This window comes from Solea solea, chromosome 3 (genome assembly GCF_958295425.1).
Source record: "Solea solea chromosome 3, fSolSol10.1, whole genome shotgun sequence".
In the NCBI taxonomy this organism is placed as follows: Eukaryota; Metazoa; Chordata; class Actinopteri; order Pleuronectiformes; family Soleidae; genus Solea; species Solea solea.
In genome coordinates this window covers 28792762-28815865 of record NC_081136.1, presented here as the reverse complement: position 1 = coordinate 28815865, position 23104 = coordinate 28792762, and the positions used below count along the sequence as shown (strand labels likewise).

General features: G+C 41.4%; 1 long non-coding RNA gene across 1 annotated transcript in view; it reads right to left on the bottom strand.

The window, feature by feature from the left end:
- Positions 1-475: 475 nt before the first annotated feature.
- LOC131456949 (uncharacterized) overlaps positions 476-23104 on the bottom strand; it is a 28693-nt gene continuing 6064 nt past the window's right edge. Inside the window, exons 2-5 of the long non-coding RNA XR_009239959.1 lie at positions 22627-22682; positions 6596-6725; positions 3238-3286; positions 476-947 (exon numbers count right to left, since the gene is read on the bottom strand). This is a non-coding gene — a long non-coding RNA (uncharacterized LOC131456949). The remainder of the gene's footprint in view (positions 948-3237; positions 3287-6595; positions 6726-22626; positions 22683-23104) is intronic.

Sequence of the window (23104 nt, the reverse complement as noted above, 5' to 3'; positions counted from 1 at the left end):
GTTGTATAGTCATCTGACAGCTTGGGAATGACCCTAAAACTATACAACCTACTACCTCACCCCAAAGGACAGTTCATCTCCTGCAGGAGGCTTTGTGTGTCACACAGTCGATGGTCGACCTGCAGGGAACGGAAACTCAGGAAAAGACACCGGAAACAAACACGCCACATCAGCCATTAAGTGTCCATTTCCATAGCGATTACCATATATATATATATATATATATATATATATATATATATATATATATATATATGTATGTGTGCGAAATTCTTATACAATTTCATATAATAAAATTAGACTGACCACCACTGTTTGTGAAATCCGTCAAAACAAACACAGATTTTTTGTGAGAGCACCTTTCATTCATATTATAGCTGTATTATGATTATTATTATTATTAGAATAGAATAGAATAGAATAGAATAGAATATACTTTATTAATCCCTTGCGGGAAATTCTTTTGTCACAGCGCTCCAGTGTACAAAGGTAACGAATATTATAGCATTATTACTCCATCACTGTGTTAGTCTATATATTTACATTATGTCGACATTCTTACTTATAAAGTAACTAAAATGCTTCAAAACAATTGGACGATACTGCCGCACACACACACACAGCTGCACGGTCATAATGGCAGCTAGGGCTAAACAATTTGGGGGAACAATGTACAGCAATTGCGATTTTTTTTCGGACAGATCCGCAACTGTGATGTGATTTGTGATATCAAGGTTTAGTTGTGAGGGCGCGTTACCGCACATTGAGTTACATCTTTTAATTCACCCCTAGTTACCTATAGCATTTTTGCTAATAATGTTTCCTTTTTTTGGGGGGGTGGGGGGTGGGGGTGAATGAACTCAAAAATACTCCCTCTCTCACATGTGCTTCACCTGATCACCTCCTCTGGAGCTCTGTCAGGTCACCTCCTCTCAGATTTCCTCCTCCTGATGGAGACAAATGAGAGGAGAGAGTGAGCTACGGTTGGGTGTCAAAAGGTTACACTTTCACCTCTTGTTTTACACCAGAGCATCACGTGACAGCTGTGAAACATGCACTCTCACACACACACGCACACCACTGCAGACGCATGTGAACACAGAGACGGTCAAAGAGTCGTCGCCTGTCTGTTTTATTGATGAAGATCCTGTTGGCTATCAGTGTTGTTACTCGACAGCTTGGGTCACGCCCATCAGGTAAACAATCACAGTTGAAGGAAAAAAGGTTAATTAAAAAAAAAAAGAAAGAAAGAAAGAAAGAAGCTAATATCGTCTATCGGGCTTTATCTGTGGCCCGGCTGTCGCTGTGTTTACCAGTACAATTTTAGCACAAATGAGCACACAGTCATACGTGTCTTTGCGTCTTTGTCGTCTGAAAGGGTCAAGACACATAGGCTGTGCCTGTGTGAGGGAGTTTCCTGAGTGAAAGAGCAGAGGCTGCGGCTCTGCTGCGGTTTCCCCTCAAGCCGGGGAACAACGGGGTAGACGTGAGGGAGCGAGGTGGGGTCAAACTTTTAAAAGTGAGTCACTGCCTTAACTCCTCACACACACACACACACACACACACACACACACGAGCGCGCGCACGCACCAGTTTGTGGCTGTTTTATTGCAGGTCGGTTATCCCATAAATGCCACACAAATCTCTACATGAGCTACTTAATGTCCGAGCCTGTGAGGGTACACAGCAGACCTGACTGCACCTCGCTGCTTCTCTTACACTGCTAATGTGTGTACCGCCCGTATCACGTTTACACATGGGAAGGCTTTTCCCTAAAAGGTTCACATAAGGCAAAGTGAAAAGAGAAAAAAAACAATATATATATATATATATATATCTTATGACTCACCTCAACCTGTGCCCAGGCTCTGAAATATAAACCTCTGACTTTTCTAACCCATCTGCAACTCTGCGGAGGTGACTGGATAGTTCTGATTTATTATCATTATTATTATTATTATTATTATTGTTATTATTATTATTATTATTATTATTATTAAAAAAGCAACTGAACCTTTATGAATTTATACGCCAAGATGCACCTATTTGAAGTGTTAAATTCTTATTTTTGTTACAGAATTACATCTAATGTATCTGCTGCAGCCACATTTCAAACTTGAAAAAAAGGAAAAGCAATTTCATGTTCATACCACGCAAATCTTCACAGCTGTATCCAGTTTTTAGAAGCACACTAAAGAAACATGTAACTGACGCGGGACGCACTTTCGTTCTTTTCCAAGCGAACATCCACAGCGTTTTAGACATATGGCGCCGTAAAGCATAAATCTGTGTAAAACTGTCACGAATGATCCTCACTGTTATTTGAGATTAACCACAGCCCTCTTTGAAGTGAGGGGACCTAGAGTGTCTGAAGAAGTGGAATAAAACTGGTAAATCGGTAAATATAAATCAAAAACACTTCATTTTTTCTCCACCGTTTGATGTTTTTATCTTCATCGTGTTAACATTGATGTCACGTCAAACTTGCTCACGTCACTGGAAGAGAACGGTGAAAGGGGATAAAAGGGAATCAAACTCGTGGCACTAAAATCAAACATGTGACCGCGTTTGTGAACGCATCAGCTGACGCAAGCTGAATCGGTGACTATTCTAGGTGTTTGTGTGTTTTATTTAAGGCCTTTTTTCAAAGGAAACAACCAAGTAATTTAGGATCAATCTCAGTGAAGTGAAGGCGTCCTGTCACAGCCTGCAGTTGACCAAAACCACCAACAGGTGTCATATCTCCCCAAGTACACATGGGGAGTGTGTGCAGAGTGAAGGGCTACCATACAATGAGGCCTTTGTGTGGTTCCGGGTGCCAGCCGGTGTGTCCTCGTGTCCTGTTTCCCTCTAATCTTCCTTTGACCTTTCAGGTGACGGCTTTTCTTTCACCTTTTCCCCAAACCAGTCTTCTTTGAGGAGATTATCTTTGAGCTGCATCAGAACCTTGCTGATTTTGATGACACGACACACACACACACACACACGCGACGCCATGATGGGAAGTGTCGCTCGCGGCTAGGTCAGTGCTGTGTGCTCGCCGTTAAACCGGATTGTGTAAACTAAAAAAACTAAAAAAAAGAAAAAAACAAACGGTCAGTGAATGAGTCAGAAAGTGAGTCAAATTCCAGGATAGAGCCACCAGCCAGCAGTGTGGTGGCTTTCACACACACACACACACACACCAACACACACAGAAAATACAAATACATATCAAAAATAATCAAATGATCTCACCTGAATGTTGGGTCCAATTCGGAAATTCGGTTTCCAATGGCGGGCGAGCCTGTGAACGAAAGACAAAAAGAGAGACATGAACACACTTTGGTATCCACACACACACACACACACACACGCACACACACACGCCAAGGTGTCCATGTAGAGCTCAGGTCATGAAGCTGCCAAGCAACTCCTTGAGTGTGTCATTAAGGCTGATGTTAACATATGTTAAAGTGATCAAGGCTGAGAATACTGCGGCCGAATTTAGACAGAATAACTATATTACCATACACTGGTGAGCCTGTGCTTCAGCAGAGAATTACCAATGCTGTGTCTTTTATTACAACTTTACTTTTTAACTTCCTTTAAAAAAAAAAAAAAAAAATTACCCCCCAATTTGAATTTCTGCAATTAGTGATATATTTTTTTTTAAATGATGGTCTAGTTTAAATGTTGAAATTGAAAAGTGCTAGCTATTTAAGGAAGTACTTTAACACGTAGACCTGGACACATTCAATTCCGCTGCAGATAAAATAAAATAAAAATTTTAATCTGACTTTTTTGTTCTTGGTAATTTTTATTTAAAATGTTTAATTGTAATGTTATATATTAAACAAAGTAAATATATATTGAAGGTCTCTTTCTCTCTCTCTCTCTCTCTCTCTCTCTCACACACACACACACACACCAAAGCAAAAAGTAATAAATATAGTATAAATTCAATACAAAAAATACGGGGTATATTGTAAATATTTTTTGCTGTGTAAACACTTTGCTGACAAAAATAAAATAATAATAATAATGATAAAAAAAATCTGTGTGTACTGATACAAAACTATAATAAATAACACACACACACACACTGAACACACACTAAATGACACGTGTTTCGCAACCTGCACATTTTTCACACAAGTTTTTTCCTGATTTCTATTTAAATCCTGCAAAAAACAAAAACAAACATGCACAAACACACACACATAAAGTGAAAAAAACCATAATATGTCGGTATCTCATTACTCAACTGGTTTGCTGTTGAAGAAATTAAAATTCGTTCTTTACACCACCACTGAAATAAAGAGAAATGTGTCTTTGGATAATGATCAGCACTTTAACTACGTCTGTGTGAGCTTTCAAAAAATGCGTTTTCACTGCAAGTGTGTGCCTCAAATGCACCTGTGTGTACGTCTGTGTGGCTGTTTGTAGTACAAGCATTGTGTGTGTCTGTGTGTGTGTGTGTGTGTGTGTGTGTGTGTGTCTGTGTGTCTGAATGCTCAAAGGAGGAGGCTGTGCCCTGCACTCGTCGGGAGAGGCGTGGGAACCCCATTCATCTTAGGGAGCCAGGGTTCATTGTGGGGTACATAACATCAAATGTGTCTGGCTGTTTGGCTGAGGCTCAGAGTGTGTGTGTGTGTGTGTGTGTGTGTGTGTGTGTGTGCGTGCGTGTACGCACACTGCATATCTGGTAAACTATGTGGTGTGATTGTCTTTATGCTCAATTTTACAAATGTCCTTCAGTCGTTCAGTCGGTTGTGTGATGTTCCGCAAACACATTGAAAGTATTTGTTTGGAAACCAGACACACAGAAGATTTTAGGGTCTAAAACTGCAGTTGTTTATTTATTTTCTTCTCTTCTACATGAATCAGTGCACGACTCCACTGTGATCGACTGTACCTTTTGGCCCGTTTTGTGTGAAAATGTGTCTCTGTGTGGGATCGTCTAGATAAAATATTTATTTTTTCAAGGATTTGAAGCAAATATAGGCGTCTTTCGTATTTATTCGTCGCCCAATTCGAGTCAGGATAGACATCACATGTGAAATTTTTTTTTTGTGTTACGAAAATCTTTTATCCTCATTCTAAAGGCGGGTTGATTGTGACGGGGAGCAAAGTACCATAGAAAATAAAACCACTTGAAGTCACATCCGTGTGACTATACTGCAGTTTTTAATGCTGCACCTCGTGAACAGGCTGCCGTCCAGCATTATTATATAATTTCACCTGGCGGCGCGTCGCAGAACAGGTTTTTGAACACAACAAACACGTGACGCGATGTCACGGGTTTCCTGCCTGGGTGACAATGATGGTGGAGCTCGCGCCAGTCCCTGAGGTGTGAGCGTGGCGGATGAATAGGCCTGTCAAAAGCAGGATGTAGGTGGGAAGACTCGAGCTATCTGCGATGACTCACACTGCCTCCACTCCTACCTAACGGTCATGGTTAGCTCTGATGTGCTGGGAAGTTCTACACGAAGCCACATCAAGAGGCAATGTGAGAAGAAAGGTAAGATTTTCAATTGGCGCTGGTTCGGAAAAAAAATGATCGATGGACGTCACGTGTGCGGATACGTGACTGGGTGGCACTGACGAGGGGTGTGGCACGTTGAGTTCTTGAATTATGAAGAATGTATGATACAATACAGTACAGCTCGATGACTTACTAATGGTCGAAGCTGATTTGGCCGACACTTTCAAAGTGTAAAATAAGGGGAAAAATATATATTTATGTTAAAACATTTTACACCACTTTGAATTTACCTGTCCTCAAACCTTACGAACGAATGAGAGAAAACACGTAAACGACCGGAAGCGCTTTGTCTCATTTAATCGTGACGTGATGGAAATAAAAACAAATCCTTGAGTCCTTGAGTATTATTTAAGAATGACAAATAATATGTCTACAAGCGCCGTTTAAGCTATTTTAAAAGTGATGTGTGGCCACGTGTCAATGATGACCCATTTTTTCAACATTGCATTTCCGAAGCACATTTTCACCGAAATTTTCCCGACAACAATCGCTGTTAGTAGTTTTCTGATAGTTCACCTAGAAAGAAAAGAGAGGAGGGAGGGACAGAGAGAGAGAGAGAGAGAGAGAGAGAGACAGAGAGACACACACAGAGATAGAAAGAGAGAGAGCGTTGCGGTGGGGCTCGGCCTTGTGTAGCAGGCCTTGTCTGGCCCTCAGCCCAACATTACAGCTCGGGTCCCTCTCTGCTCCCTCCAAAACCATCTCTCTTTCACACGCACAAAAGCCAACCTGGAGTGCAAAACTGCAGGTAAGAATGCAAGGGAGGACGGATTAGTTTGGTTTTGTCCCGAAATTCAAAGCCAAGCCACATTTCACCCCCCCTGGTTTGCCGATATTTAGTGGAACCACCTCTCCCTGAATAGTCCCGTAGCCCTGAAGGTAACGACACGCAGACACAATGTACAACACACACAAGTTCGTGGAGATCGGATCAAAGTAAGGCGCTTACACGGCTGTTTGTTTCGTATTTAAGTTGAATCGTTCTGTCGCGAGCACACATCTGCACGTGGGAAGTAATAAATGCCCACATATAAACACACATTTACCTCCACACCCACACAGACTTACCCACTGAGTCTTTGAGGGAGCAGGCACACACACCACAGCCATCAGCTATCTGGAGTGAAGTGCTGAAATCTCCGCCGCTCATTGTGCCAGATCTCTCGGAAGCTGCACACAGTATGTCCACATATCCTCTCTGTAGAGAAGGGCAGAGAAGAGACTTGGATTCAGTCACACAGCTCTGCACTCCCTGCAAGGAGTAGGCGGGCACGCCAACGAGAGACCCATTCAGAGTCCCAGCAAGTGCCAGCCTCCCTCTGAGCCTCAACGCCTTGTCTATTTGTCTGTCTGCCCATCTGTCTGCCCCTCTGTCTGGGTTTTTACCCTGTCGATGTGGCCACCTCACCCCAAACCCGTTTCTAAGCTGCCGGTCATCTGCCTATCCTCAGCTAACTGATTTGTAATATTTACAAACTGGCTGCCCTCTCTCTCTCTCTCTCTCTCTCTCTCTCCCTCTCCTGTCTGCCACCTCCTCGTCCTAGACTGTCAAGGCCCGCCACAATGAGGGGGCCATGTGGGTTTCCCATGGAGTCGCGTGTTCCTCCCGTCTGGCAGTTAACAAGGCTTTGAATGAGGAATGTTAGCAAACAGAGCTGCTGAATGTGGGGTGAATGCTATGCCAGGCAGCCAGTCAGATCGCAGCACTGGCCCAGGCATATGAATAATGCAGAGGACTTGACAGGGAGGAGAGGAGGGAAGGCTCCGCCTCCCACCGCCCCTTCCCAGCTCCACCCACCCCTCCTTCTTTTCCCCGCTCGAAACTCAAATGCCTTCACGGGAGCAAGACAGCAGAGAGGGGGTGGCGGGGTGGGAAAAGATTCAAGATCTCTGCTGCTACTCAGTCATGCAATAAAAAAAAAAGAAAAAAAAAAAACTCCTGCAAGAGGAGAAGAGTTACACATGCACACATGTAATTACTACAAATCAGACTACAAATCACTTCTTGAAACATGCCACTTTTTCCCCTGTCATTGGGAGCTATCTCACTCTTTTTTGGCTTTTTGTGTCTTTTGTTTGAAATTGGCACCTGTCCCAGAAAAAGCCCCGTTACTGCTCCGCCCTCCTGCTCCCCTTTCACTGAAGACTGCCCACGATAGAGAGAGGGAGAGAGAGAGAGAGGGCGCGCGTGAGGAAGAGAGGGTGGGGCAGAAAACCCAAAAGAGGGAGAGATTTGGAGATGGAAAGGGTGGAAAGGGAAGGTGGAGGGCATAAGAGAATAGGAAAATACACGAGAAATAATCTGTTGAAATCAAGACACAAGCAAAGGCGACGTGAATTCAAACAGCTGCTCGAACGACACGCTCAACACAAACTGCCGCCTTCGTCCTCGGCTTCGGGGAGGATTCGAGAGAAGAGGGAAGCATGGCGAGCAATCAAGAAACACGTGTTCAAAAAAAAAAAATCCTTTGCATCACAGCAGGGTAGACACCAAAGACACCGATTCTGCTCAGTCCAGTTAACTCTATGTCACAAGAGACCAGAAGAAGCAAAAAAAAAACTGACCAAATTCAAGTGATCAATGCCCTCGGAGTGAAGCAGACGCGGGTCCCCAAAGACATATCTGAAAATGGCGCAGCGTTGTCGAAGGAGAAGTGAAGCAAAGCCACTTGTTGCATGATATTGAGGAGCAGATCTTGCAGACAGAAGTTAGAGCAGACAGAGGGTTAAAATTCTGGGACTGGGAGTAGTAAAAAGAAAAAAAAAAAAAAAAATCCCTCCCTCTTTTGGCACAGACTAGCTAAAGGGGAGGGCCCGCCTGTAGAAATAGCAGCAGAGCGTTTTTCCCCTCTTTTTTTCCAGAGCAGCAGCGTCCTAGTCTACCCTCTCGCATGTGGCCGGGACCCAGGGAGAGAGGAGGAGGAGGAGAGCGATGGATAGAAAAAGAAGCTAGAGCAGAGAGGGGAGGGGGCGAGAGAGGGAGGGAAGAAGATCTGTGAGTGGAGGAGAAGGGACTCAGCTGATGATGAAACACGGACGTGTGGGTGTGCGTGCACGCTACACGGTTTTATCACTGGCCCAGCACGACGTGCGTGTGCACGAGGCGGACGGGGGCGGGTGGGTTTGGCGGAGGTGCTTCTCCTGAGGAGGAGAGTCTCAGCAAGCGTACACTCTCCAATGGTCAACGGATTCTGAGACAGCTTGTGACACCTAACTTTAAGATTCACGTCAAACATTAACAATGTGTTTTTATCTCAGAGCTGCTGCTGCTGCTGCTGCTGCTGAGTTTGATACCAGACATTCGTATTTGACCTCCAAGTCCTTTATTAGAACATTTTCGAGGGGGCAAATTAAAGCTGTCGCAGGCACCTTTTAAATGTCCAAAGAGGGAAGTCTGGCACGATCGCAGACAAACATTGTCTTGATTACGGCTTCTTTCTCTTGACCACAGACATGTTAATGGGTTAAAAAGCTACAGTGACTGTTCTGGCAGCCAGTCAAAGCCAGATAAGCACCTGGGTGCGACTGCCCTACCATGATTGCAACAGTGAACTGTGCTGTGAAATCCTGTTATATTTACCGCAGTGTGCCCGCCATGTGCTGTTACTAGGCCACCCTTGCCTCGTTGCGAACTGCAGTTGTCCTCCTGTACGCTGCTGATGACTCTGCTCGTGTCCTGCACCCTCCTCCTTCCCCCTTTCGCTTCTCAGCCTATTCTATCTCCCACCCTTTCTTGTCCTTTCAGTAGCACTGTTACAGGCAACAGTAATAAACAGCCCTTCTCTGAACAGCTAGTGTTAATTTCAGGCTGCATGAGGAGGACCTTTTTTATGTTTCTGTGCCAGATACCACCCCTGCTGTCTCTCTTTCGTTCCCTCTCTGTCTCGCTCTCTCTCTCTCTCTCTCTCTCTCTGCCGGTCTCATGCACACCTACCAACCACTGCATCAGAGAGCTGAAGGTTATTCTCACCCGTTTGGTTTCCCCCCCAACTTCTGTCCTCCCAAAAATCTCCAAATGCCTGCAATGCCCCCTAGTTGTTTGCAACAGATTCCCTCATGGCAAAAAAACAACAACAAAAAAAAAACAAAAAACCAACATCCTCTCATTTGGACGCCATTCCCCACCCCTCTTGTCTTCTCTTTCCCAAAAGAAACCCAGAACTCCGCACAGGCAAATTTTTTCCCCTCCTCTCTCCCCCAAAGTAGCAGCCGCACAAAAGAGAGGAAAAAGGGAAAACCATCCAAAAATCGACGGATCTCGCATCACCGAGCACGACTAACCGGTCTTGATTTCAATCTTTAATGCTCACACAAACCTACAGAGAAAATCCATGCATTGAGGTTAAAGAAAAGGTGGGAACATCTCTTCATGTGCACTTTTACACTTGTACACTTTTCCCCACATGTGTTTTTAAACGTAAACAAGACGACAAAGAGCAAAGCAAATATTAACGATTCAGTGGCAAACTAACATGGCTGCTTGGTTCAGTGCAGCCTCTCCTACTTCCTCACTCTAAGGCTTGGATGTTGAAAAAAAAAAAAAAGAAAAACGGCGTTATGGCGCTGTGTGTGTTTCTAACTTAGAGGACAGACCCAGAGAGAGAGCGAGAGAGAGAGAGAGAGACACAAAGAGAGAATGCACTTGTCTTGCCTAGCTCTCCCCAGCTTTCCATGGTCTCAAACAAAACTGTGTACTGCTGCACTATCCGCACATCAAAAACACAACACATAAACACGGACACTTACACACACGAAGTGAGACAGAAAATCTGGTGACTCCAGGTGTTTTAACGAGAGGATTTTGGTGCATACAACCAAGACACAAATTCACCCGTGTGCCTTGAAAAGACAAACAGATTGCGCACCGAACAGTGATCCGGCCGATTCCTGTGACGTCACATCTCGCCACGTCCCTGAGCCAATTGCAATCTGCCGCACAAACACAACCAAGTGTTGTGCCGCATATAAATTAAACAATAATGCAAACAAATGCATGTTTCATTTGCAATTTGAAGACTCCCTTAACCTCCCATGTCTATCTAAGCCACTGTTACTGCTAGTCAGTTGTTTACCATCTAACATGTGGCAGGAATTCAAAAAACTTGGCAGGGCCTGTTGCACCGTACGTCGTGGAGAGTTCATTTGAGGATACAGCTCTGGTTTTGGCTCAGCTGCCAACTTCTGACACTGTAGCCCTCTGCACACGGCCTCACCCCAGCAGGAGCGGCCTGTGTAATGCTGCCATTGATGAAACACCAATATTAACCTCTTTTATGACACCTCCAAGAGTCCACAACTACAATTCTTTTAATCCACCTCCTTTACCTTCCGATTCAAACCAACCTGTGACCTCATTACTGTTGATATTTGACTTGCATGCAGATCATATGTTAAGGCTTTGCATAGTTCAGCTGAAGACAACCATTCAGTTTCTGTAGCACAATTGTTCACATTTCAAAAATAAAAAAAACACAACAGGTTTGAAAGAGGGTTTATAAATACTGTATGTAAATAACCTTATCCCAGTTAATGCGTCTATGATACACGGCCCAGGCTGCACAGTGATACCATGGACATGAATGTCATATTGAGTTATGGTTCACTAACAAGCTAAAACAATAGAGTCGTTGACTCACTGCCCTTATCAGGCCACTGGCACCTTCACCTCCTTATGAATCATCCCTTGAATCCATTGCTACAAATATAAGCAACCAACATTCTCAGTTTATCTCTCACACACACACACACACACACACACCACATGATGCACATTTGAGAATCACCCACAAAATATTTGATATTGAGAGGCAAAAATATATCCAGCACAAACAACTACATTTATTCTAAGTAGACAAAACAAATGTATAGATTTGGCTAGAAATCAGATTATTTTTGGAAAAAAATACGAAACACTAGCCATTCCTGTAAAACACAAAAAAATAAAACATATATAACACCAAACATGCAATCTTTTAATTTTAGCTGTGATCATTATGCAGCTAAATAAGTAGAAATGTCTGGGAATTCCAGTCGAGGGAGATATGCTCCCTCTGTTGAGTACTTATGTGAATATATGGCATTTTAAATGTCAAAGTTCAAGTCTTCCTCGAAAGCTAATCACATTGTCCTGAAGGATAATAACTCACACATATAATCCCTATTGTGCTAAACCCCTATAAATTACAGACATCTATACATTCCCACTCGCGTGCGCTTCCTCCTCTCTGCCGTGACCAGAGCGGCGGGCCCGCTCTTTCTCTTTCGAGGTGGTCTGTGGAGGGGCCCCACTGCAGCACGCGCCACGACAACTTCTCTATTACAGCCGTGACCCCTAAGGTCAGACCCTGAAGGGTTCCGAACAAAGGCCACGACCCCAGGGTCAGAAGTGTAATGCCAGGGGCAGGCTGGGGAGCGACGGCAAAGGGAGCGTGCTGTTTGCTTTGAAAGGTAAGGATCACTAACACAGAGGCCTAATAAGGATTAAGGGGCCGTACCCTTACGGATGTTACTCTGGGGCCTCATCCATCAGTCTCTATTAACCTCTGTGACCCCCGGCGGCCATTATGGGGCCACAGGTCAAAGTCGCACACACTGTGGAGCCGTAAAAACTAACATTGCATGCAGTTTCTGACACGGGTGCCGCTGATTACATGGACAAATTGTTTCAAGAGTTTAACGCCTTGTCAAATAAGACAGAGTCCCCCGCTTGAGGAGTTTTGTTCAGGAAGTTTTCCTTGGCGCAGTAGTTAAGGAGTTAAGGAAGGTACTAGAAAGTAGAATGCAGTGATCACCTATCAGGTTATCTGTGGCAGTGAAAAAATAAAAGACTGGCAAGTGTCATTATAAAAAAACCAAAAACAAGATAAATAAATTAATTATAAATAACACGTTGGAAAATGTCAAAAGTACAGAATATTTATTTCTAATTTGATTAAAAAATAAAATAAAAAAAGCAGCAGGGAGTTTGGTAAAACTTTGTTAAAGGCAGGTGAGCAAGAAACAAGAGCTCCACAAAATGGAGGACAGGAGGAGACAACATGGCGGTCGAAAAAGTGCAGTCACCTCACACACTTTGGCAATAATTTGAAGAGTCACGATAAAAAACTTTGCACATTTCATAACATTAATATTTGTAAAGAAACATTTTTTCTTTACAAGACAAATTCCAAAAATGTAATTGTGCAACAACTTAACTGCATGAGAAACTTAATAAATTGTTACACAGAGTCTAACCATCTGCAGTGTGTCAGGGACGAGGAACGAAGTGTCCACATACACGCAACTCTTTTTATCCTCTTTGACTTCTTTATATTATATTTAATAATTCCTTCTTTTTTTCCTCAAAAACATGTTTTGGACCCAAAGTGTTTCCGAGTTGTTTTAGAGTTTAGAAGAAAATGCCTATTTTCTACCAGAATGAGGGGGGAAAAAGGAAACTCAGTCTAATTTAATAAAGAATTTATTTTACTATAATGTCACTGAATATGCTAAATATTAAAAACACTTATTGGAAAAACAAGACCCGTAAGAATGTGTGTGTGTGTGTGTGTGTGTAAATCTTCACATTTAGTTTAAGTAACAAAAAGTATAAATCAAGCCACATTGTGGATAGTTAATAATTCCATGTAAACCATTAAACAATGCATTTAGTAAATATTAAGGAAAATTCAGGGGATATTATTATTTTTCTCTCTTGATTTATTTTTTCCCCCAAAAAAAACTCTGAATGCATTTATGAATCCATTAAAAAAACTTTCTGGACAGGATAGATTCGGAATTATATCCAATAATCCAATCTAATAAGAATAAGCATTTAAAGTCGTTAAATGTTTCCCCTTTTTTCCAAAAAGAGGAGAAACTTTGATTGTTAAAATGTTCTGTGCACTTCAAAAGAAAGTGATGATAACCTTGTTTTTCCTGTTCTGCTACACAGGATTTATTTATTAATACATTTAATTGTGACCTCTTTTAATTAAAAGTGTGTGTGTGTTTAAAAAACACTTCCTTTTATTTAAAATGTAATCAACAATAACTGATATTAAAAATCTATTTTATTATTACTATCAAAAAATAGAATATGGAAATTCTATCAGCTACGATAGCCTCAGTTTCAGATTAACAAAGGGAATTTCTTCTTCTTTTTTTTTTTACTTATGCCGGAAAAGAAATATAGAGAAGGCTGCTATCCAGGCTGTCACTTCATGCTCTTGTAAAATGAATTTAAAGCCTTTTAAAAAATGGTAATTACTAAAAATCTGTTGCCACATGCCAAGAAAATAAGTGACTACATGTTTCAGACTTTTTGGTCAGAGTGTGTGTGTGTGTGTGTGTGTGTGTGTAAAACTATTAAAACTATAATATAAAATCCTCCTTTTCAAATCCGACTGTCATTACTGCATATTGCTTGAAGCCGACAACAAGAAATGCTTTTCATTAATTCATATTCAAAATAGAAAGGCGTAAATATAAACGAGTGCATATATAGAATTCCTCTGCTCTTCAAAAAACGATTTAGTAAATATGCACAAGCATGAATAGCAGCAGAGGGGGAAAATCTAAATACATTTATTCGATCTCGAAGGTCTGCGAGATCAAAATAACTTTCGCAGGTGTTTTCTGAATACAAGCCCCTCATTTATCAAGGACACTGAGTAAGCATGCTGCTTCTGATGCATTTCTTTGGTAATTATTAAGCCACTCACCTCTCAAAACCGAATGTCTCTGTGAGGAGGAAGCCCATTCGGCAGCAGAGCAAAGGTTAGAGGCAGAGGAGAAATGACATGGACCAGAACTCGCGACATATGTGTCCTAACCTGCTTTTAAAGCACCCAAACAGACAATAAATCCCACACTCACAGTGCTATGATAGCCTTGCAATTTGTCCCCTTTTTTTTTTCTTCTTTTTTTACTTTGCAAACTGTTTCTCGTTCCCGTACAGACAGAGCTTTGGGAGAATCCTTGTCATAATTTCAGTTAACCATGAAACTCCCCGACAAGGTCACTTTTGTCACATTTATTGGAAAATGTGGATTCTCATTTAGCTCAGAGTTCCCATCTTGGGGATATTAAAGTCACAGAAATGACAGAAATGTTTATCAGGCGGGGGGGGGGGGGGACAAGGACAAAATCACCAAAACACCCATTGCTCACTAATTTGTTAGAACACATGTAAAGAAAACCTCAATTGATAACACAAATATGTCTGCAATCTGTGCTGCCTTGGTGTTCTTTGAGCGTGCATTTAATAGATTTTAAATATAAGGCATCAATATCTTCTATAGTGCAAGAGGACACAAAGGAGGAAGAAAATGCCCTGAATGTGAAGTCAAGTGCTCTAAATGCAGAAAAAAAGTAAATTACAAACTGCAGACATGCATAAAATAAATTAAACATATATTTTTAGAAGCTTTTTTTTTTTTTTTTTTTAAACTTACCCTCCTGCTTCCCCCTCCCATTTCAAACACACACACACACACATACAGCTACCCAGGTTCCCATCTACTTACTGCTCATATTTCGGTCCATCTCTCATTAATAAATGATTACTTTTAGGCTCTTATCAAACAGCCAGCAAACACACAGGTCTCTGGCTCTCTCAGGGAGTGGAACCACCTCTTAAAGGGTTTCGGACCTGCTGTTGGTTCTATTTAACGCCACGTCACAGCAGCACTGCAGGCTGGATGGTCCAGTCTTACCTAGCTCAGCCCAGTTAGGAGCCATTCCTGTAGTGGTGGTGCAGAGAGAGGGTGCGGGGGGGCGGGATAAGACATGTATTTTTTATTTTCTTTTGTTTTTTTTAAATATATATTTTCTTTTAAATAATTTTAACTGCAACATCTCTGTCCTTCCTCCTGTGCCTGTGATTTCCCCCTCGTTTCTCTTCTCATTTCCCATAAATCAGCCACTCCTCTGACTGAGTGACGGCATGTTTGTTTCAGTCACACGTGTCCAGTTTAGATGACTGAGGGAACGCAGGACGGCTCAGAACAAAACAGTGTTTGTCTTATTTTCATATCTAGCACAAGTATGCACACACACAAGCTTCCAGCTACACACACACACACACACACACACGTCTGTAGTTGTTCTGGTTAACGTGCTACTTTATAAAAGCAATATTAACTATTTTTCTGACATTTGCCTGTAAGGTTTATTTATATAGGAGTCCATTTCAATATATGTATATATATATATTTATTTTTAATTGCTGCATCACTGTGGTTTAATGGGAAAAACATGTCCCAGACTGAGTGGGGGCTTGATGTGTGACTTAATGATCTACTCAAGGACACCTATGTAGCACACTAAAATTAAAAACTGAGGAGTGATAATGGGTCGGAGCATCTCCTAACTGCTGCAGCCATCAAGGCCTGATGCTCGTGATTTATCTTTAATTGGATTTTATAGAGAGGTCTCCCAGAGGGAGGCGGCAGTCTCATTTCTGAACTGACCCTATAAACTTCACGCTAAATGTACAGACATATAAGCAAATTTGACGAAGAACACAAAGCCGAAATGTGACCTGCGTGATTATTGTTTTGTAAATATGGCCATAGAGAAAATATTTGCCTGCATATTTATTAAATATATTCTACATGAATACACCGAGTACTTTTCCTAATAAAGGCTGACCTCAATATGAACACCACATCATTTTAAGAACTAAAACAGGCATTCATTTTCCTTAACAACGGACAACAAATCATTTCTTTGGAGAAATTAAACATAATACAAACATTTAACTGTCATATTTATATTATACTGTGTTTCTTTTCTAAATATATTTTCTCGGGGAGTTTTTTTTTGTTCACACAAACATCAAACACATAAATTACTTTGAACAACTGGCCCTCCTCCTACAAGTATTAACGCTCTGTGGTGTCTGATGCAGCATGCAGTGCAGCGAGAGGGGAGAGGAGACGCTGGCTCTCAGGGGTTAAGATGCTAGCAGTCATGTGCCTGTCGGCTGCAACAAAAGCCTGCCTATGTTGGGTGCATACAGATGGAGCGAGCTCCTTTGTGTGCAGTGTTTCACATGTCGCAGCCTCGGAGCTGCCAGGTCTGCCTCTCTGGGCCTGGCTGCAGGCCTAACTAGCAGCTTGTAGCACCTGATGCTGAGCTCACATTTTGCCTTTCTTTGGGCCTGCTAAGTTTTTAAAAGATAAATGGGACAGAGGTCCAGACAGTGGGGTCACACAGCCCAGTGCAAAACAATTGCAACAAACTGCAGAACAGCAGAGTGTGGCGCTGTGGCCCCGGCTGGCTCACATCAGCACGAGCGGAGCGACTGAAAACATGGCTCCCACACAGGTCGGCCAGAAAATTTTGATTTGTCCCTCCACTGCTGTCTGTCAAATATGTCTGGAGACATTTTTTTTTTAATGTGCCAATATAAATACAAACTGTGTATGTTTTAATCATGTGAATAGCTGTGCATACATACACTGTGTCTGTGTGTCTCTGTATTTTCTGTCACTACGTTAGTATACGCGGTGCTTAAACTCGCCAACGCCTGGAACGAGCTTTAAAAATCTCCTGATCTTTTAAAATGTTATCTCTTGATATACAGTTGATGTTGTCTCCTTTCTTTGTATACATTTAGTGTTTGAACTTCTGCACATGGGGATACAGCTTGTATATCCAGACTTTTTGGTGCCGTTTATTAGCATGTTAATATTTTACAAAATCTCTATCAACTCGAAGTGAGCTTTCACATCAGTGACAGAATAGACTTGAGGTTTCGAGAACCAGTGGATACACATCTAAAGAATATCAAACAATAGCATGCTGTCGACAGTGAGACATAAACAATATTTATAAAGCTCATGTCTTTCTCAGACTTTACATGATCAATCGCACATTTCAAAAACATTTCAAGCTGTGGTTACTATATAACAAAGATTTGAATGGAGCATTAAACTTCATATTATTATACATATGATACACGTGACGTCTCGAAGAGAATGTTACTGTGGTCATGGTGTTTTTTGAAGGTTATTACTTTTCCATAGAACTACATTGTAAATGAGCTTCACAGCATACTCACTCAGGTGGATCCACTTACGCAGAGTGAGAGAGCAGGTGGGAGTTTCACTATCCAACCTGAGGACCCTTCAGCAGCACACCTGCCCGTTAGGAGGAGGTAGCCTTTGACATTTTAAAAGCAGGGCGAGCACTGTGGGCATGACGATACATGGCAGTGGAGCAACAGTTTAAAAATATCACTGTGTTCAATTTCTTTCATCGATGCAAAAGTACTTTTAGCTATTGAAAGTCACAAGTGAGCTTTCTGAGTGACAGAGGCGGCACTCAGAAGTTAGGAGCACGAAAAGTTAATACCACTGTCCTTCGAAAAATGATCATAAATCTTTCATTCTCTATTCTACTCAAATGGCCTTACAAGGATAGACTAAACTTGTGTAAGGATCGACAGTGGGCATAATGGTTTCACAATTTACCAAGATAATTTACTTGAATGTATGAAAATAATTCATATTCACCATTTGAAAGACGTTATTTCGAATAATATCATTGAAATAAAATCAAAGCAGTGTCTGCTTTATCGAAGAAATTTCTATTGTTTGTAGTCACTGTTTTGAAACACTCCTTGTTGGCTAGTTTAGGGCTGCTAGCCCTAAACTAGTTTGAACTACTTCAGTCAAGAGCCTCCGCTAGTTTCCATTGATATGCTACCAAAGCTGCAGAGACATTTGTTTGTTGACGACAATGTGTCAAGTTCCCAGGGACGAAAAGTACCTAACTAAAAAGGCCTTCAAACTAAGTGTGACTTTCATGTGATTATCATTGGCACAATTGTGAGGTTTCCGCACTTGTTGTCAAAGCTGCGATGAGCTGCCACATATCCTCTCATGTGGTTCTACAAACTTTATTTAAGATTGTTTCACTTAAAATAACTTAACAGGATCAGGAAATGAAACTGCAAACCTACAGACTCAAATGTTTCGTCTGTGTTATCTGTTTCGATAACACGCACACAAAAATCCCTCTCTTTTACTTAAACACGCTCCTGCAATAAGTTGCACATTAAGGAGACATTTGTCAGAACAGAATAGAGAATATTAGCCCCCATTTTCTGACCCTGACTCCCTGCTGTCGCCGCTCACGTCCTACAACGCACACGCATGTGTACACACGAATACTGTAAACACCACATGCTTGAGTTATATACTACCAGGACAAGCCAGCTGGGAGCCTGACAACCACAGCGATGGAGGAGACATGAGAGAGGGAGGGGGGGGGAGGAAGGTACCCTAGTGTGTTAGTTTTCTGCCAGGGAGTCCCTATTGACCTGTTAAACCTTTGTGACTGGAACAAATGCAAATGGCGCTGACTTGTTCACACAAAATACTAAAGGCCCATTCAAATGAGGCCCCGGGCCACAATGCAGCAGTGGCCGAGTGCTCTGTGTGGAGGCAGCGCAGCCCCCAGTCTGAGAGAGCCAAAGACAGATTCTTCTCTTAGCCATTACACAGTTCATTTTAGTTGTTGTTACTACTTCTCTACTGCATGAGCACAGACACTAGCACACAAGGAAGTTACCTCACACCTTTTGCTGTAATTCTGCTCGGGCTAAATGACTTTAACTTTTACACTGCACTGAACTTAACCCGTTAATTGTCTTGAATGTAATAATGTGTGAGTGGATGCACAAACTGTTCCAGTCATGCTTGATAATTTGACTCTGCTTAACCCACCTAGGCTTGTGCAAGGACACTTCTGGCCCGGAGTATAGAATAAAAATGATAGAGGGTGCGAAAAGAGACGGAGAAATACATTATTAAAAAAGGGCTGAATGCCTTGGGGAAAATATCTGATAGCAATTATACTTACGGTACATACATTGTGTTTCCAATTTGATTTGTGATACATGGGTTTAACTATTATTAATATAACAGTGAATTAGCACGAGATACCATCACAATGTTAAACGCTGTATGTTCAAAAGCAAGGATGAGAACTTAATAATTATCCATTACTGAAATAATTACCTGTTAAATATAATCCCTGTGTCAGATGTGCTGCATATCCCCAATTAAAGGCTTTGCGTTTAATAAATTCCTGTGTTAGATGTGAAAACGATTAATTGTTCAGCCCTATAATATATAAAATGATATTTTATGAAAGGCTACCCTTCCTTTTGATTCATCCTAATACAATAATGGTGAATTTATTGGTGAGGTATTTAACCATACTGCAGGAGCATGTTTGAGTAAGGTTGATTAAATGTGGCTAAGGTGTTTATATGCCACAGAAATTGGAGACAGCCAGACAGCCGAGTTGAGGTTTCCCCATAGTCAGAGAATGAACAATTCAAACGGAGATAGGAGAAACAAATGAGTTAGCCCACAATTTGGTGAACTGGGTTACAAAAACAAAATTCTTCTGCATGTAAACACAGACATAGATGGTACAAATGAAAGCAGTAGCCTCTAGTTTAGCTGGTTTGGTCGGAGTGGTGCGGCAGTAGACTAAAAATAAGTAGAAAGAACAGTAGGTTGTTGGATGTCATGGAGTGCCGTCTTGTTTCATCCTGTCTCTCCAATCAGAGATGATCAGATGCCTGAGGAGCAGCACATCTGGATAACACCTTCACTCAACTGGTTTTTGCCAAATCAAGGGCTGTTCCCAATAGTAGTGCACTGTGAATCTATAGGCTAAAGTAAATACAATGAATATGAAGAAAATGTGATTTATTATTGCAGATTTGTAAATATCTGTATGATTTATTTGACTCATTCCAATAATAGCTTCATAATAGCTGCGGTCTAAAGTGACAAAGTCCCTGCTTGATATTTAAGAAACTGAAGTCGGGAGGACAAACTCGCAGTGTAGGTCGTTCAATATTTATATAAAACAGAACATTAATCTATTGGGCTAGAGAACATGTCAGGCTACTCTTTCACTGACTGCCGAGTGTGACTCGACACCTGCAGAGGTCACACATGAGCTAAGTCTCGGCAGAGAGAAGGGCAGAGGAAGTGAAAGGGGGAAAGAAACACCGAGAGAGACACAGAGGTGACAACCAGGCTGCGGTCAAATAGCCAACGAAATGACATCCCATTTCCTTTCCTAACCACCTTTCCTCAAACTCTATGGAAAACATGATGTAAAGGAGAATGAAAAAGACAATCGGGAGAATTCAACACTTACTTAATTATGCCTCTGTGTACATCTCTAAAACATTCAATGAAGGACTTTTCTGCGACGGCATTTCATCAAAGATTGTTCAGAACCATCTATTCCATCTCTTTATAAAACTTCTGGCTCACTCTACTTTCTCACTCTTTCTTCTTTAGATAAACAGCATCTACAGCTACAGCTTGTTTTGTGAGCAGACGCAGCGTCTTAAGCCGAACCACACAGACACTGCAACTGTCTTAGACAATGATTAGAAGATGGTTTAATGTCTAATTCATGTTTCCCTCCCACAAATTATACTCCGTTTACTTACTTTGACAAGTTTCTTTGAATATTAAATACAAAGTGTGTGTAATGCAAAAGAATAAAACAGCTACAGATAACTTCATCTACTATATATGTTTTAATCCATACTTTAACTGAAGCAAAGCTGGTTAAAGTGTTTAAACTTAATCTGATGAAGAGACAGAAGAGCACTGGGGGGGTCAACAACTATTAACAACAAGGTAAAAACGACATACTGTAAATATAACACACAGAACTTTAGTTCATTATTTTCAAGTGAAGCTCCTAATGTTTCCAAACCTACTTCGTTGAAAAGCAATATGCCACTAACATACAAGAGTTAAACGCTGTGGTTTCAGCGAGGATCGAAATACAAACAACTGTTTTGTGAGCGAGTGTCACATGTGAGGAGGAGAGGGAGGGGCGTTTTCTTTCTTATGATCACGTAAGAGGAACATCAGGTTTTGAGCTGCCTGTGTGAACTCAGTGAACTTTTTTGAGCCTAATATTGATCTTACACGACTGCACCAGTGAAACTCCACCCATCTGGTAGTCTGTGCAAGTAAAAACAAACATGATAAAATACCTGCAACTAGGTTACAGATGGATACTGTATCCAAGTTAGTGTTTCATTTTGTCATCTGGAAAGCCTATAAAGATAAACATCACACTGTCCTCCGCAAACATGTGTCATGAATCCCTCTTGTGACTATTGTGTAGCATTGTTAAGCCTATAGAATAAACTAAGCTGCCCTTTATGAGTAAAAAGTTCTGTCTTACTTATAAGAAGCCTCAGGCTGTTGAGATAATCATCACACAAAAGAAAAGCCCAGTAATTATCATGCCACAAGTTACTTTTTCCCAAACTCTTATTCCTTTACATACAGTTTTGACAAGAGATCAGATTTTCAGCTTTTCATGTCCAGGTATTTACATCGAGATATGTAAAACAACTTCGAAGATCTCACTTTCAGAGAGACCAGAGGTGAGCTGTCTGAAACTGAGAGCAGCCATCCAAGAACGGGTGGGTTCAAACAAAAGGCGACTTGCTTAATTATGTAAATAACTTGAAACAATCTCTTATTTTACATTTATATCTTTACCTCAAACTTATAATGCTCCAAAAAGGGAGCCAGGAATTTTCTTTCCTGCATAAGGACAGTCAAAGTGCTGATGGTGTTGTTGGACAAACTGTGTTCATCACTCAAGTCTAATTCTGCTAATTACTGTCTATTAAAAACACTCTGGACATGAAACATTAGCCAGAGACAGTGAATTTGCGCATTAATTGTCTTCTGTCGTGCGTGCACTTACATTTTCACAAGAGATGGGGAACGATACCCAGATTGGACATTAGGTTTTCTTCTAATTTTTTATAACCCGGTTAGTCGCTTTTTGATCATTTTTTTAATTGTTTTTGTAAGAAATGTCTTGCAGAAAAAAAACGCAAAAGCAAAAGGGTTTAAATAAATGCGTTTTCGGTCACAAATCAGCATTTTGCAACATTTTAGAGGCACAGGAAACCTGACAGCCATAACTTTTATATCCTTTAAGCTATTCTGAAATGTCTTTGTAAGTAACAGTAGTGACCAAACGAAACATATTCTTTTTGTTTTAGCCGACATTTGTTTGCATTGGAGCTCCCATATACTCACCTGGTTTGCAGCATGTTGGCGTCACAGCTCCGCGTCGTCTTTCGTCCTCTGCAGACCTGCACCAAAACACGAGACACAGAAAAAAAAAATAATAATTAAAATCACAAATCAAAAAGTGAGAGAGTCGCAGTTCCACTGGGGGGAAAAATGATCGAGAGCTGTGATTGATGAGGACGTGTGGTGCACGTTTCTGGTGCAGGTTGTCCTAATACACTGTTCCAGTACAGACCGAGCACAAGACATTCTTAGTAGAACATTTGTGCCGTTACATGTCAGTGGTACTGGGCAGTGGACCAACTTCAGTTTATTAGATCTTCTTTAAAAACCAAACCAACCCTGTGCCTGAATTATAATCCTATATTAAATGCAGTGGCACGCGGTGCACTCCGTAATCACATCTATAAAAGCATCTTAAACCATTTGTCTTTGACATCAATAAAATGCAGATCATGCTGATCATTGATAGTGGCTCACATGC